This window comes from Monodon monoceros, unplaced genomic scaffold (genome assembly GCF_005190385.1).
Source record: "Monodon monoceros isolate NGI ecotype Baffin Bay Population unplaced genomic scaffold, NGI_Narwhal_1 Super_Scaffold_4, whole genome shotgun sequence".
NCBI lineage: Eukaryota > Metazoa > Chordata > Mammalia > Artiodactyla > Monodontidae > Monodon > Monodon monoceros.
In genome coordinates this window covers 8,787,012-8,802,573 of record NW_021703781.1, presented here as the reverse complement: position 1 = coordinate 8,802,573, position 15,562 = coordinate 8,787,012, and the positions used below count along the sequence as shown (strand labels likewise).

The following is a 15,562-nucleotide window of genomic DNA, read 5'->3' as shown; positions in this document are numbered from 1 at the left end:
CTATGAGCTTCCTCATTTCTCTTAGAATGTAATTTAATTTATCCATGTTATGAAACTGTGTCTAAAACCTTCTTTTAGTTAAAAAGTATCATCTACGAACTCCAAATTTGGATTTTTATGAAATAAATCATCTCTATTACTTTACCTATCACTCTTAGTTTTCTACAGCTACTCTCATTATAATTTTTAGTTATCCCCTAAGATTTATTTTATTTTCATATTCTGATACTATTTTCGTGGGTTCTCTGTTCTGTGTCTTAAATGCTACTCTGTGATATATTTTGATCATCTGATCAACTTATTTTGATTTTTTTTGCATTTTATTTCTTTTGTGTATTGCATAACAAACAAATGCTCCTTTTATTTAAAAATACCATCTGTGACTTTCTGCTTTATTTTGTTCCTGATCTGGATTTTCTTTTCCTTTTAGTTCAAATGTTCCACTGAGAATTTAAGTTTTTGTTTTTTTGTGTGTGTGTGTGGTACACGGGCCTCTCACTGTTGTGGCCTCTCCCGTTGCGGAGCACAGGCTCCGGACGCGCAGGCTCAGTGGCCATGGCTCACGGGCCCAGCCGCCCTGTGGCATGTGGGATCTTCCCGGACCGGGGCACGAACCCATGTCCCCCGCATCGGCAGGTGGACCTCAACCACTGTGCCACCAGGGAAGCCCCTAAGTATTTTTTTAAAAAATGGATTGCTTTCACTTGGGTCATTTCTGAAAATGAATTTGCTTTTTCATCTATTTCCGTGTAATGTATTAAAATCTTGCTAGAGAACTATTAGATTTACTACCTTCACTTACAGTGCCTTCTTAAGCCTAATTGTGGGGCATTCTACGTGTTAGGCAGCAGTACCCTGGTGTGTAAGATTCACACTGATGCCCTGAGACCCCCGTGTGGCCAGCAGGTTTTGGGCATGGGGCCCAATCCTCAGAGGCAGGTGTGGCTGAGCCGGGTCTGTGCTGAGCCTCAGGTCTCGCAGGCTGCAAGGACAATGGGGATTCCCAGTACCTGCTGCTCCTCCGAGATGCTCTGAGCACAGAGGAGGTGGGCTCTGTCACCCGGACGGCAAGTTCAGTGTCCAGACAGAGAGTGAGCTGCCGCCCCTCAGGGACTAGGTGCTGTAAGCAGATGGAGGGAGTGGAGGGACAGGTTGCCAAGGGGCCTGGGGCAGAACTGGGAGGAGGACCAGGTGGACAGGATCCGGGCTGGGGGTTCCTGGAGAGAACAGCTCTCCATGGCAGGCCCACATCTTTGTCTTTACCTAAAGCTGGTACTTCTGTCCAGTACCTCCCGGAGACCCAGGCAAGGGACTCCTGCCTCGGTTTGTGCATTACAGTCTTGCTTCTCAGAGCGCAGTCACTGACGGCAGCAGCTGGGTGTGCCGCAGAAATGCAAAAGCGGAGGCCCACATTAGCCCTTATGAATCAGAATCTGTACTTGCACAGGTGACTGTACACACATTTGCATTTGAGAAGCACTGCATTAGAGGACCCGCTCTGGCCCTCACCCTTTCCAAGGGACATGCCCAAGGGGAGCTGGGCTCCTTTTAGACAAGGCTTCATACTCAGGTCCCCAGAATCCCTTGCCCACAGGCCCAAGTCTCCTCATTTCTAGGGTATACAGTGGTGTTTTCACAAGATACATCCTCCCTTGCATCCAGGACCCAGCAGGTGGTCAAGAGACAGCTGTGACACAGTGGGGAGGGGTGGGTTGGACTTCCAGGCTGAGTGTCCACATAAGGCCCTGGAGGAGCGGGAAAGCGCCAGGGGTGGGAAGGAGGGTGGGTCCAGGGCCTCCAATTATACTTTTGCTCCTGGTCCCTTTAGACGGGGTTGAGCCCACTTCTGTCCATTTAGAGCTGATATACACATCTAGTGGGGTCCAAGCTATGGGCAGGGTGATGGCTACAAAAGAATATATGCTTTCTACAAAAATTTTAAATATTTGATACTAACATGTTAGGCTGGATTCCAGAATCACTTGCCTTATTCTAAGAAATTTCAACATTACAGTTGTCAATGAAAGAAAGTAATAGTCATCAGATTCTCTAGGTATAATTTCAATTCCAGGAACCTTCTGAATGGCTATAAAATAGGTTTTAAACTTTTCATCATCTCCTTGTTCTTACAAAGCATCCCACAAATAGCAGGTATCAAGACTTTGGAGAGACCACTGATTGGAAATTACAAGTCAGCGTTTCTAACATAATACCTCATAAGAAAAAGTTATTTGTGAATTTATGCTTTTCATTAAAACATTTGAAAACATGTTATTTGGAAATTCAATACTTAGTTTTCTTCCCGATACTTTTTCTTTTCTCTTCTTCTTTTTTTAAAACTTATTTTATTGAAGTATAGTTGATTTACAATGTTGTGTTAATTTCTGCTGTACAGCAAAGTGATTCAGTGATACATATATACACATTCTTTTTCATATTCTTTTCCATTATGGTTTATCACAGGATATTGCATATAGCTCCCTGTGCTATACAGTTGCTTATCCATCCCATATATAATAGTTTACATCTGCTAATCCCAAACTCCCAATCCATCTCTTCCCCACCCCGCCCCTCGCCCTCGGCAACCACAAGTCTGTTCTCTGCATCAATGAGTCTGTTTCTGTTTCGTTATTTTCTCTTCTTTTAATACAAAGTATATGTATTGAAATTTTTTTCACGAAATTCCATATGGATGCCCCCAAATCCTATCTAATTTACCCAAGTACCTACCACACAAATATCACACATACATAATTAAGTGAAAAAAGGTGAGAAGCTTATACCCAGCTAGACAGAGTTAAGAAAAGCTAAGGGACCCAAAATAGGCAGAGTGGAGAAGGATACTCCTTCCCATCACATGCAGTGTGTCTTCAGGTCACAAATGTCTATTACTTCTGACTTTTATTAGAAGTATATCCTTTTATAAAGTGGATTTCCTTCCTTTGTACAATTTTTAAAACAGATTTTCCCCCTCAACAGATCAGCTTCAAACTTTTTAAAACATTTCCCTAACATATAATTATCATCTTCCAAAGATCCAAAAGTGCTGTCAATGTGACTGAAATCAGAACGTAAATATTTTATAAACAGCTGTCAAATCTCAACTGGCAGAAAACAAAAACCCCCCGAATTACTGTAATCTAACCACGAGGCTACATCATTTAATTGACAGATAAGACATTTTTCGAGCTTCCGTTTTCCCATCAGCATTTTAATACATTTGCATGGTGTGCCATCCTGGATCGTCCCTGTGACAACTGACTTGGAAGATGGAATTAACTCTGAAGCTCTCTAAGGGAGAAGCCTAGCACAGTAATTGAACTCAGTTTCATGCAACATTTTTCACACTCACTGTATTTGGAATGTCTGTTACTAACAGGGACTAAATATTGGCATCATGGGAATATTATGTTGGCCACTGGAAAAAAAGGCAGCTTTGCTCTTAGTAGTTTGATAATTTATTATTTCATTCTTTTGGGCCTTCATTCAACAAACATTTCCAATCATCTATGTGCCAGGCTTAACTAATAAATCTACGTAAGATCCAAAGAATTGGGCTCTGTCACCCATCACCATAGATCAGAAATGCCACTAGTGCCAATACCAAAAGTGGTCCCTCCCAAGGATTTACTGCTATTTTCTGTGTGCACTGTTGTCTGTCCCTGTTCTCAGAATTTGTTTTTTCATCTTTTTTTTTTTTTTTTTCTTTCTTTCCAGTCTAGAGCAATAAACCCATCGGGGACATCTATAAGCACCGTTTAATTTCTTTTGGGATATTTTGCCTAAGGCATTTTTTGACTCTACATTCATTCATTCAATAAATATTTACTAAGCTTCTTGCAGGGAACAGGCATCTTTATAGGTATTGCGGTTCAGGCAGTGAGGAAAAGAGACCAGAGAGGCCCTGCCCTCAAGGAGCTTAGACCATACAACAAACCATAAACACATGTCAGAATTCTTCATGTCTTGCTTAAATCCCTTAAGCTATACAAATAAGTACTTTTTCCATATGGGGGTATTTTAATATGCCTTAAAAATAAAACTTCTAAGTTTTTTTTTTTTTAATACTTTATTTATTTATTTGGCTGCGTCGGGTCTTAGTTGCAGCACACGGGATCTTTGTTGCAGCACGAGGGGTCTAGTTCCCTGACCAGGGATCGAACCCGGGTCTGCTGCACTGCAAGCACGGAGTCTCAGCCACTGGACCACCCGGGAAGTCCCTAAAACTTCTAGTTTTTAAATGGAATTAAACTTGGAATAGTGCTCATTTAGAGACAGTGGTTAGGGAAGATTTGCAGCTGAGATCTCAATGGGAAACTTCAGGGACAGAGCCCTGCAAGCCAGGGGACTGCCGTGCCAGGGCCCTAGGGAGACAAGAACACAAAGGAACAGAATGAAAGACAGGGACACTGGTGTTGAGGAAGCAGGGAGAAAAGGCACAAGTAGAAGCCTGATTGTATCAGATAGGTAAGACGTGGTCATGTGTTTGGGTTCTACTCTAAATGCAGAGAAAGGAGTTGAAGGGTTTTGAGCGGGTCTCAGGAGAATAACAAGCTCTGATCTAGTTTCCCCAGACACTGGTCTTGCACACAGAAGGGATTTTGGTGTGGCAAGAATAGAAGCCAGGAGACCACCAGGAAGCTTACACAGTTGTCCCGGCAAGAGAGAATGATGACTTGGAGCAGGGTTGTAACAGAAGATACAGAAAGAAATTAAGAATTTCAGGATGTATTTGAAATAAAGGACAGCAAAAGGAAAATAACTGATAACTCTTTAGTTGAATGGCCAAAAAGAAAAAAGTTGACTTTAGTAGACACAGCATTTCCCTGCATTAGCAATGGACATCCAACAAGGTAAGTTATTATTTTATATTAAGAGAATATCAGAATATCATACACCCTCCATTTACAAACAAAGAGCAAAGGTCCAGAGAGGTGAAGGAGCTTTTTTGAGCCTCCAAAGAGCTGGCTGTCACCTGCATTTCCCATCTCCTAGTTTCCAGCCCAGGGACTTTTCCATTATCCAGCACCTCCTCCCCCGACTCAGCTCAGTACCTTATTCAATATCTTGCATGTCTTTCTTTGGAAAGGAATTTTATTATATAATTTATCTTTTTCCTGCATTTTTTTCTGAGCCTACTGAGTGAAGTAATAGACACTGTTAGAAGGAAAGTATTTAATATTAGGACTGTAGCTTAAAAGCTTAGTTTTGGTGGCCATATTTAGACCATTAGTCCTAAACTTCTATTTCAAAAGAACAAAAAGCAAAATAAAAAACTTGGAATTAGTATTTCTTTCACCTGCTTTCACAGGCAATTTCAATTCATCCTGATTCCCCCAAACCAGAGTTTTCTCTTTCCTTTTTTTTTTTTTTTTTTTTTTTTTTTTTTGCGATATGCGGGCCTCTCACTGCTGTGGCCTCTCCCGTTGCGGAGCACAGGCTCCGGACGCGCAGGCTCAGCGGCCACGGCTCACGGGCCCAGCCGCTCCGTGGCATGTGGGATCCTCCCGGACCGGGGCACGAACCCGTGTCCCCTGCATCGGCAGGCGGACTCTCAACCACTGCGCCACCAGGGAAGCCCCTCTTTCCTTTCATTTAAAAATATGGAATAGCCCCAGTTCGCTTAGTTTTATAAATGGATAATCTAGTGGAATTTCTGTATTATCGAAGGACATGCAAAGGATTACTGCACTGATGATGCCACAAGAACAGCACAGGCTCCTGGCATCATAATGCCAGGACCAGCACTGACGTAGCAGAGTACCGGGAAGGGCACCTGACAGGTCCAAGTTCGAACCTTGCCTTTGACACTTACTATCATAGGACAAAGTTGTTACATCTCAAAACATCAGTTTCCTCACTGTAAAATGGGGATCATAACACTTACCCGGACGGCACTACTGTGAAGACTAAATAAGGTACAGAAATACATGTAGCATCATGACCAGATATGAATGCTAGAATCAGCTACGTCTGCATTTGGCTCCGAGTATCAGAAGACCTAACAAGCTTGTGTAAGGGATTTATTTGTCTCCTACAACAGGAAATGTAACGGTAGCTTCACTAGAGCTTAAGAGTGTCATCAAGGTGTCAAGCTCCTTTTACCTTTCTGCTCCAATATCCCTGGTTGTGGCTTTTGTCCTTGTGGTTACAAGATGGGGGCTGTGCTTTGTATTAATCATGTTTTTTTATTTTCTGTACTTTGTGATGTTTTGACATCTTAAAAGTCGCTGACCAGGGAGAAACTGTCCGTCCCAAGACTAGCCAATTCTTAGAAATAGCAAAGGGTTTGGCCTGGAGCACATCTTTCGCATGGAAACCAAACACTCCTGAGGGTATAGTCCCATCCACCTTCTTATCTAACTCACACACCAAGTCAATATTTCCCCTGCCTAAATCAACACCCTGCCAAGTACCAGGCAACCAGAGACCACCCTTGCAGCCCAGGGCCCACCGACATTATTCTAACTGGCCAATCCTAACGTGTTTACCCTGCCCTGCCTCTCCTTTCCTGAGGAAACTCCCAAGAAAGACACTGACCTAGACTTTCTCCTCATTTCTGTTTTCTGCCCCTTGACCAGACCTGGTCTTCCGCAGATGGCCTTTCATGGAGTGCCCCCTTCTCTCGGGAAATGCAAGTAATAAATTCTTCTTCCAGTGACACTGACTTCTCTGTGTCATCACTCAGTCACTTTCATAAATTAAGACCCTGCAGCTACAAATTTTAGAACTACTTTTCAGGAAGAAAGATGGGGCAATAACAAAGGAAAATGTTTCAAAAATATTCTCCTCTTGAAGCTCTGCTCTTTTATTTCAGGAAGGGAATTAATTCAGGAAGGGAAACCCTCCCCAGGGCCCATCACTCAGAACTCATTAGCCAGAAATGGGTCATGTGGCTGCAGCAAAGGAGTCTGGGAAGTCTTATTGTCCTTCAAAACTTCAGGAATTTTTAAGAAAGGAATAGGGGAGAATGTATATTGGGTAGGCTATCTGCACTGTCTGCTGAATAGAAAAAGTATTATGAACAATAACATTTAAAAAGGATTGAGCTTTTTCACAATGTTGCTCTTTCTTCATACTTACGATCGGATTTTGTACAGGATTCCAAATAAGGCGATATAAATAATCAAAAGATAATACTTAAGCTATGAATTAGACAAGCTATAAGGTCCTATATTTGCTAAAACGTCAAACATTTTCCACTATTTAAAAAACCCTCACATTACTACAGTTAAGATACAATACGTTTTTGAAATAAAATCAACTTATTTCATATTTCAACAAATTCCTTCATTGTAATTTTGAATCTGATGAACAAATTAGTAAAAAAAGTACCTTTACTGAGACACAAAAAGTTGAGCATGACTTATTCATATTAAGATGCACACAGTAACAATTATAAGTTGTACTGAAAAACACCAACCTAGAAATTCCTATTCTTCATTAACCTCTGCTCACAGATCAAGCCATCAGCCCCCTTTTTAAAGCAAAGAATTCAACTCAAAAAAAGAGCTTACCTTACAGTACCTTAGTGGAAGTTCTGAATGTCATGTATTTCGTCTCTAATCAGAAAACAGGTGCTAGAAGAGAACAAGAAAATAGGGTTTACACTAAGCCAGGACCCTGGAAAAGGGAAAGTCACTAGGTTACACACAATGATTTCTAAAAATGTAAGAACATCACAGAAGTTTCTAGAAAGTGACTTCAAAGATCATGGTGCCCAACCGCCTCTCGTAACTGATGAGGACACAGGTGGTCAGAGAGTTAGGGCACCTGTTATTGGCAAAAGAAACACATCTATTGACTTCGGATGAAAGGCTCTTTGTAGTTCCACTCCTCATGCCTGCCAAAGCTCCAGTCACAGTGAAAGGACATAAAGTAAGAAGAAGAGAAAAAAAAAAAAGTTGCTCATCCCTTAATTTTACATGTTAGTGATGGTGCCTTCCTTTTTCAGTAAATGACTTAGTGCTGTCGACTTACAAAGAGAAGTCACAGGAATGACCCTTAGAAGTTCCAGTCCACTATCTTCTCCCAGACACTACTGGAAGTATATACACACCATTATCTTATGATTGGTTCAATTCTCACACAGAGATAGGATCAAATCTTTAATAAATTGAATTATAATTGACATACAATATTAGATTAGTTTCAGGTGTGCAACACAGTGATTTGACATTTGTACACATTATGAAATGATCACCGCAATAAATCTAGAGACCATCTGTCACCATACAAAGTTGTTACAATACACTGACCATATTCCCCATGCTGTACATTACATCATTCTGACTTATTTTACAATTGGAAGTTTGTTCCTCTTAATCCCCTTCACTTATTTCACCTGTTCCCCCATCCCTCTCCCCTCTTGCAACCACCAGTTTGTTCTCTGTATCTATGAGTCCGTTTGTGTTTTATTTTGTCCATTTGGTTTTTACATTTTGCATATAAGTGAAATCATACAGTATTTGTTTTATTCTCTCTGGCTTATTTCACTTAGCGTAGTATCCTCTAGGTACACCTATGTTGTCACAAACGGCAAGATTTTATTCTTTTTTATGGCTGAGTAATATTCCAGAATGCCACCTTTTTATCCATTCGTTTATCAATACACACGTCAGGTGCTGCCATATCTTGGTTATTGTAAATAATGCTGCAATGAACATAGGGGTGCATATATCTCTTCAAATTAGTGTTTTTGTTTTCTCCATATAAAAACCCAGAAGTAGAATTGCTGAATCATATGGTAGTTCTACTTTTACTTTTTTGAGGAACCTCCATACTGTTTTCCATAGTGGCTGCACCAATTTACATTCCCACCAACAGTGTACGAGGGGCTCCCTTTTCTCCACATCCTCGCCATCTTTTTTTTTTTTTTTTTTTGCGGTACGCAGGCCTCTCACTGTTGTGGCCTCTCCCGTTGCGGAGCACAGGCCCCAGACACGTAGGCTCAGCGGCCATGGCTCACGGACCCAGCCGCTCCGCGGCATGTGGGATCTTCCCGGACCGGGGCACAAACCCGTGTCCCCTGCATCGGCAGGCGGACTCTCAACCACTGCGCCACCAGGGAAGCCCCTTGTCTTTTTGATAACAGTCATTCTGACAGGTGTGAGGTGGTATCTCACTGTAGTTTTGATTTGCTTTTACCTTATGAGTAGTGGTGTTGAGAATCTTTTCATATGCCTGTTGGCCACCTGTATACCTTCTTTGGAAAACTGTATCTGCAGGTCTTCTGTCCATTTTGAAATTTTGTTTTATTTTATTTTTTGCGGTACACGGGCCTCTCACTGTTGTGGCCTCTCCCGCCGCGGAGCACAGGCTCCGGACGCGCAGGCTCAGCGGCCATGGCTCACGGGCCCAGCCGCTCCGCGGCACGTGGTATCCTCCCGGACCGGGGCACGAACCCGTATCCCCTGCATCGGCAGGTGGACTCTCAACCACTGCGCCACCAGGGAAGACCGCTTCTGTCCATTTTTTAATCGGGTTGTTGGTGTTCTTTTTTTGACATTCAGTTGTATAAGTTTTTAAAATATATTTTGGATTTCAGTCCCTTGTCAAATACATTGTTTGCAGATATCTTGGGATATAATCAAATCTTAAAGAAAATCCCCTAACCCCTCTTTGGACACTGATATTCACATTTTAAAATGTACAGAGCCAGACATTTGGGCCAGAATCTTAGAAGAGCATCTCTCTTAGAAGGTTGATCCAGAGAAGGAAAAAGGCACCAAGTTCCATGAGAGGAGGAGGGAAGTGTGTTCTTGTGAGGGATGTCCTTGAGGACACAGCATCCGTCTGGAAGGAACAGTAAGTGCTACAGGAGAACTTGAGGATAAGACCTGATAAGATATTACTGGATTTTTCAAAGGAGGACTTTGCAGTTTCTAGAGAGGTGAAGGGTAAGTCAGATGACAGGAGGATGAGAAGAGGCTGCGAGGTAAGAAGTAGAGGGATCCTAGGGGCATGTGCAGGGGGATTTCCTCAGCAAGGATGCAAGGAACTCCTCTGAGAGTCTGTGACAGGATAAGCCCAGGGGTGGAGAAATGTTTGATTAATAATTTAAAGATAGAGTTTTATTTTACATGTCTTTTTTAAAAAAAGTATCAACCTGCAAAGGATTGGGAAAAAAGAAAAAAAAAAGTCATTGGTCCTTCACAGCTGGAGAAGCAGTATCTCAGGGAACATCAGCCACTTTCCTGGCTCAAAACCACTCAACCCCCCATGCCCAGAGCCTCTCCCTCTACTACTGCTCCCAGCACTGGAACTATCAATCAAGGGACCCTCTCCTCCTTTTGGCAAAAGGCGGGCACCTGACTCAAGCGAGGCCTCTCAGATTGCTCCTCCCTTGGGGGCCCCAGTCTGAGAAGTGTGTCCTAAGGAAGGAAGTGGCTGGAGCCATTCTTTCATGAGAGCCATTCACTTTATGCATGGGGAAACTGAGGCTGAGGGTGTGAGTGAGCAGAGGTCACTTGAATCCAGGCTGTCTGTCTCTTTCCACTCATTGCCCTGCTCCTTTTAGATACAAGCATCTCCTTAGGAAATAGTATCTCTACAATGGGAACTTCAGGAGAAAATTCAACGGTGTATTAAAACACTCATTCCTACCAGAGGAAGTGATGGGTAAGTCATCAAACAAGGAAAATCAACCTAGTTGCCAAAAAATGCAATCCATAAAAGTCTAAAGTAAAGAAAGTATAATCAAGGAAGTCTACCAAAAACCAATATGGAGGCCTCTTTAATACTGATTTCTGTCTCTCCTCTCTATCTAACAAATAGACGTTTTCTGCCATACGGGGTATGCCGGTGAGCCTAGAATTCATCTTTCACCATAGATTCCTTATCGAATCTAATGACTTAAAGGGCAAGTGCTCAGTGAATTCCACTAAGCACGTGCCGGTCTTTTCACAGTAACTTACTAAGTGTCTTGCACCTAGTAGTTGCTCAATATGTCTTTGTTATATGGGTTTTATCATTAAAATTAATAAATATCCAGGACACACTTGTCTAATTTACAATTAAGAGTGTCCCAACATGCCTACATATTGAGATTCACATAACTGAAAATAAGCAAATACATATCTCTCAATAATAAAAATTAAGTGACACGATTAATGACAAAAGAAACGAACACCATTCAGTCATTAACGTGTCTGCTAATAAAAAGACCTTATTCGCTAAATGAATTGGAGAACAATAAATAAGACGGGACACCCTGAAGTTTATCTAAGTTTCTCTAGATTAGATTTCAGCAAAGCATTCATTTTGAAAACCAGCGAGGGAACTGGCTTTCATCCTAGCTTCACATTCACTCTATTGCAAATTAATTGCACATGACGTTCATTTAGGGGTAAGCTTCAAATCTCTCAGTATAACTGACAGGTTCTTCCAAATCCCAGTAAACATGGTTCAAAAGGTTTCATAATCAAAATATAATTGGCGATTCTAGAGATCATTGTTGTAATTATGCAGTTAGCCAAATAATGAGGAAAACAAAGCCAGAGACAGAATAACTTCTAGTATTTGGTGGAAATTAGACCCCAAACTCTCAGGGAGGACCTAGAATATTCCCCTATTTAATTTCACAACGTATCTTTAGTCTTTTAACCTCCTTATCTGATAACAAGTGCTTTGACAAAGTTGAGCCTGACAGCCTATTTCGTGGGAATAGGATAAATATAGTTCCAAAAATGTATATATTATGCTAGGTCTGGTTTGCATTCAGCTCTTATTCAAAAACAGCATTCACTAAATATCTTTGCTCATTCAGATTTGCATTTTTATTTGTTCCCTTCAGAGCCCATCTTCTCTTTTTTATCCACACCATCTAGAGAGGGAGAGACAGAACTAATGAAAACATGCAACAGTTCTTGCGAATAAACTCATTCATTCCTTTGTAACTGAAGGAAAACAAAAATCACAGCAGGTGAAAGAGGGTGAGAGAATAAGTTGTTGTTTCCTGTGTGCCAGACTGGTATTACTCCCAATTTGCAGAGACGGCTCAGGGATCAAATAACTGTCTCCAAGTTGACCAGTTAAGGAACTAGCTTAGATCCTTTCCATTTCAAATTCCATTTAATAATAGTAGGAACAACAATAGCAACAACAAACATTTACTGAATGTTCTCCATATTCCAGGCGCTATTCCAAGCCCTTGACATACACCCAATCATTTCATCATCACAGCCCTATCTATTGCTACCCGCATTTTATAGATAAAGAAACAGATGCTTGCTTGCTCTGTGTAGAACCACAACTCTACAGGGATTGTCGAGAGAAAACTTGGTGCTGCTTCATCTTTTTCTATTTACCATTATCCTCCTCTCTCTATCCTTGTTTGACTTCATCTTGCTTATGAAATGAACACAACTCCTGGTCGGAATGAGTAGAGAGGTTCCTTTGGTCCATCAATCACTACAAGGATTCTGGGAAGTCATTTGGCTGTTTTGGTCAATAGACCTTGCTCAGAGCAGCACAACAAGAGTTCCTGGTGGACACCAAGTGTTCTAAGATAGGCTCTACCTGGGCATTCCTGACAGCACAACACTGTGGGAGGGAGGAGACCGCAAATGGGAATGGCATTCCGGAGCTAAAGAAAATCATCCACTTTGGGAGTTTTTTTTTTTTTTCAATCAGTGAGTATTGTATCACCACTGACTTCAGCGTGGAGACAAACAATGTTGCCTGCCACATCAGTAAACAAAGGATATTGTGGCCATCAAGCCGTCAGCCCGCTGCAGCTGTCCCCTGACTGTGCACCCTGAGGGGATTCAGGATGGAGAAAAGCAAGACACTGGCCCTAGATAGTTAAGGTGCACATCAAAGGAATGGTTTCAATGAGTCTAGATTCTTGCATCTTCCTCTACATAGAAAAATGCTAAATTCATTAACTTGACATGTCTGTTTTTCTTTAATTAACAGTAATCTTTTGATGTTCCGACTACCTAGCTATTTTGCAAAAACTCTTTTGTATCCCGGCTCCTCCCTCACCTCTTCAGAGCAATCCCTCAGAGGCTGTCACCTAGGCTTAAGTATGTCTGCCGAATAAACGTAATCCTCAATTTTTAGCTTGTGCATTTTTTTCAGTCGACAAGTATCTAAGGAGACACTGCAAACCCAGAATGAGATCCAGTGGGCCAGGCTGGCTGACGGGGAGCACAGTTTCAGAAGTCTTCCAGGCAGGTTCCACACTTGTTATCAAGACCGTAGCCAACTTGGTGGTTCATATAAGCTAACAAGACCTCAGCCAGTGGTTGGGAACATGGGCAAGATTCAGTATTTTGGGGTGAGTGGACTGGTAATGGTGAAGCACATCAGATCATTAAGTCCCTTACCTTCACAGGAGGTGTGCTGGCATGGCGGTGGATGGCATCTACGTTTAAATTAGAATGAGGAGAGCAAACCAGGACTTGGGGAAGATAAACTACAAACTGTCTCTTGCCAAGGCCTACCCCAGATCTCTTGTTGGTTCTCCCAGAAACTAACAGAAGGGGATGAATCTCCCCATTTACTGCACAGAGACTGGGCAGGCCTGAGACCTGCAGCCTGCTAGTTTTCAATTCTTACCACAACCTGAGCCTGAGGCCTGCAGGAGCGGATACTGAGACTCCTATAAATCTCATTAGGCCAAGAGTTCTAGAAATTCGAGGCAGTATCAACAGACAATTAAGTGAAAAGTATTGTTCTTCATTTCAATTTTGACAGAGTCTTAATGGGAGAAGGAAACACTACCCCCATTCATGGAAAAGGACCGCTTGTCAATCCAATTTGAGCAAACCTAATCTCGTGCTGCTGAGGTAAAAGTTGGAGGCTAAATTCAGCTAGACACATAAAACAGGGTGAAGAGTATTCCCCAAATTTTGTAATTTCACTTTTTGCTCTGTGGACACAGAAAAGTGACTGAAAGGAACTTAACCAATAATATGAATGCTTGTTGGTTAGTTCTTTCTGTAATTAGATGTGAGTTTTGTGTTCTATATTTTAATTGGTTTTATAATTCTGAAAAAAAAAGTATTTAACAACTAATTAGTATTTCTACAGTGCCAGTTAAATAACAGAAGCTTGATGACATTTAACATCTAACTGAGGTTTAAACAGCTCTTTCAACACTAAAGCTATTTTAAAAGTAAAACTTTTTAAAAGATAGTTTTAAATGTAACCCTTTAGAAAGATATATGCATATATATATATATATTGCATAAAATGTTAACCATAAAGACATTTTAAAAATTTAATGAAATAACGCATGACTTTATAAAATCAGACTTTAAAGATTATGACTGCTGGCTGGAAAAGGCAGTTAAATGTCACTTCAATTTATTGCTTTTACTAAAAGATGCACTGAAAACTCAGAAAGCAGAAACTTAGCATAAAGTGAAACATACACAACTTTAGTATCCTACAGTATCCTATGCCTATTTTTCTCCCTGTTATGGACTAAACTGTGTCTTCCTCAAAGTCATAATAAGTTGAAGCCCTAACCCCCAAGGTCGTAGGGTTGGGCCCTCATCCAATAGGACTGTGTCTTTATAAGAAGAGGAGGAGATACGCAGTGCTCTCGAGAACAAGCTCTCTCTTGCTCTCTACCGCCACCCCCCATGCACAGAAGAAAGGCCCCTCGAGGACACACTGAGAAGGCACTGTCTGCAAGCCAAGGACAGAGCCCTCCCCAGAAACCAACGCTGCTGGCACCTTGATCTTGGCCCATCAGCCTCCAGTTTAAGCTTAATCTGGTATTTTGCTATAGCAGCCCTAGAAGACTAAGACACTCCCAATTTTCTATTCAGTCCTACAGTGAACAAAAGCCTTCGGAAGATTATGTCTAGCTTTATCTGTAGGTTTGGCTTTTATTTTTCTTTAAAATCACAAAATCATAGAATGTTGAAGCTGAAAAGAATTAAAGAATCACTTAGCCCAAGTCCTACCATTTCTGAGTTTTGTCCTTCTCTTCCAAGTGGTGGATTTAAAATAAAATATGACCTTTGAGTAGAACATGTATGATGACAGAAGAGAAATATCCCTGTTTGCTAACTAACACCTTTTGGTATAAGGATAAAAAACAAACAAGCACATTTCAAAACCACAGCTCCTTTCATAACAATTAATTTGAAGGCAACTCACACCACTGGATATTCTGTGGGACCTATTATCTGAATGAAAGGGTGAAAGAGTAATTTATTGCATGTGATTCACCATAATATTTCTTAAACTGGTAAGACAGCGTGGTCAGAAAGTAGTTAATCTGTATTACTGGTAGAAATGAGGCGAGAAGAGGGGCCATGGGTTACAAACTTTCACTTTTCCTTTTATCCAGAAAAACTATTATTTTCTACCTTTTTATTCATAGTGGAGATAGAGTTATTTATGAGTTGATACATGCACTTGTGAGTAAGTTTAGGAGACTAACTTATTTACAATTCTAAGGAACCTATGGAAACAGAGTGGGAAGAGTCCTAAGGGGCAGGAAGCTGTGTTGTTCACCCTGCTTCTGTCATTCATTTTCTGTTCTTAGGTCTTAATCTCTGTCAGCCTGAATTCTAGGCAGCCTAGCAACTTAGAAACAGAA

At 41.3% G+C, this 15,562-nt stretch overlaps 1 protein-coding gene across 1 annotated transcript in view; it reads right to left on the bottom strand.

Annotated features, from left to right (window-relative positions):
- Positions 1-15,562, bottom strand: part of CHRM3 (cholinergic receptor muscarinic 3) — a 361,979-nt gene that overhangs the window by 273,875 nt on the left and 72,542 nt on the right. Inside the window, exon 2 of the mRNA XM_029244602.1 lies at positions 7,518-7,580. The gene's annotated coding sequence lies outside the window, so the exon portion shown is untranslated. The remainder of the gene's footprint in view (positions 1-7,517; positions 7,581-15,562) is intronic.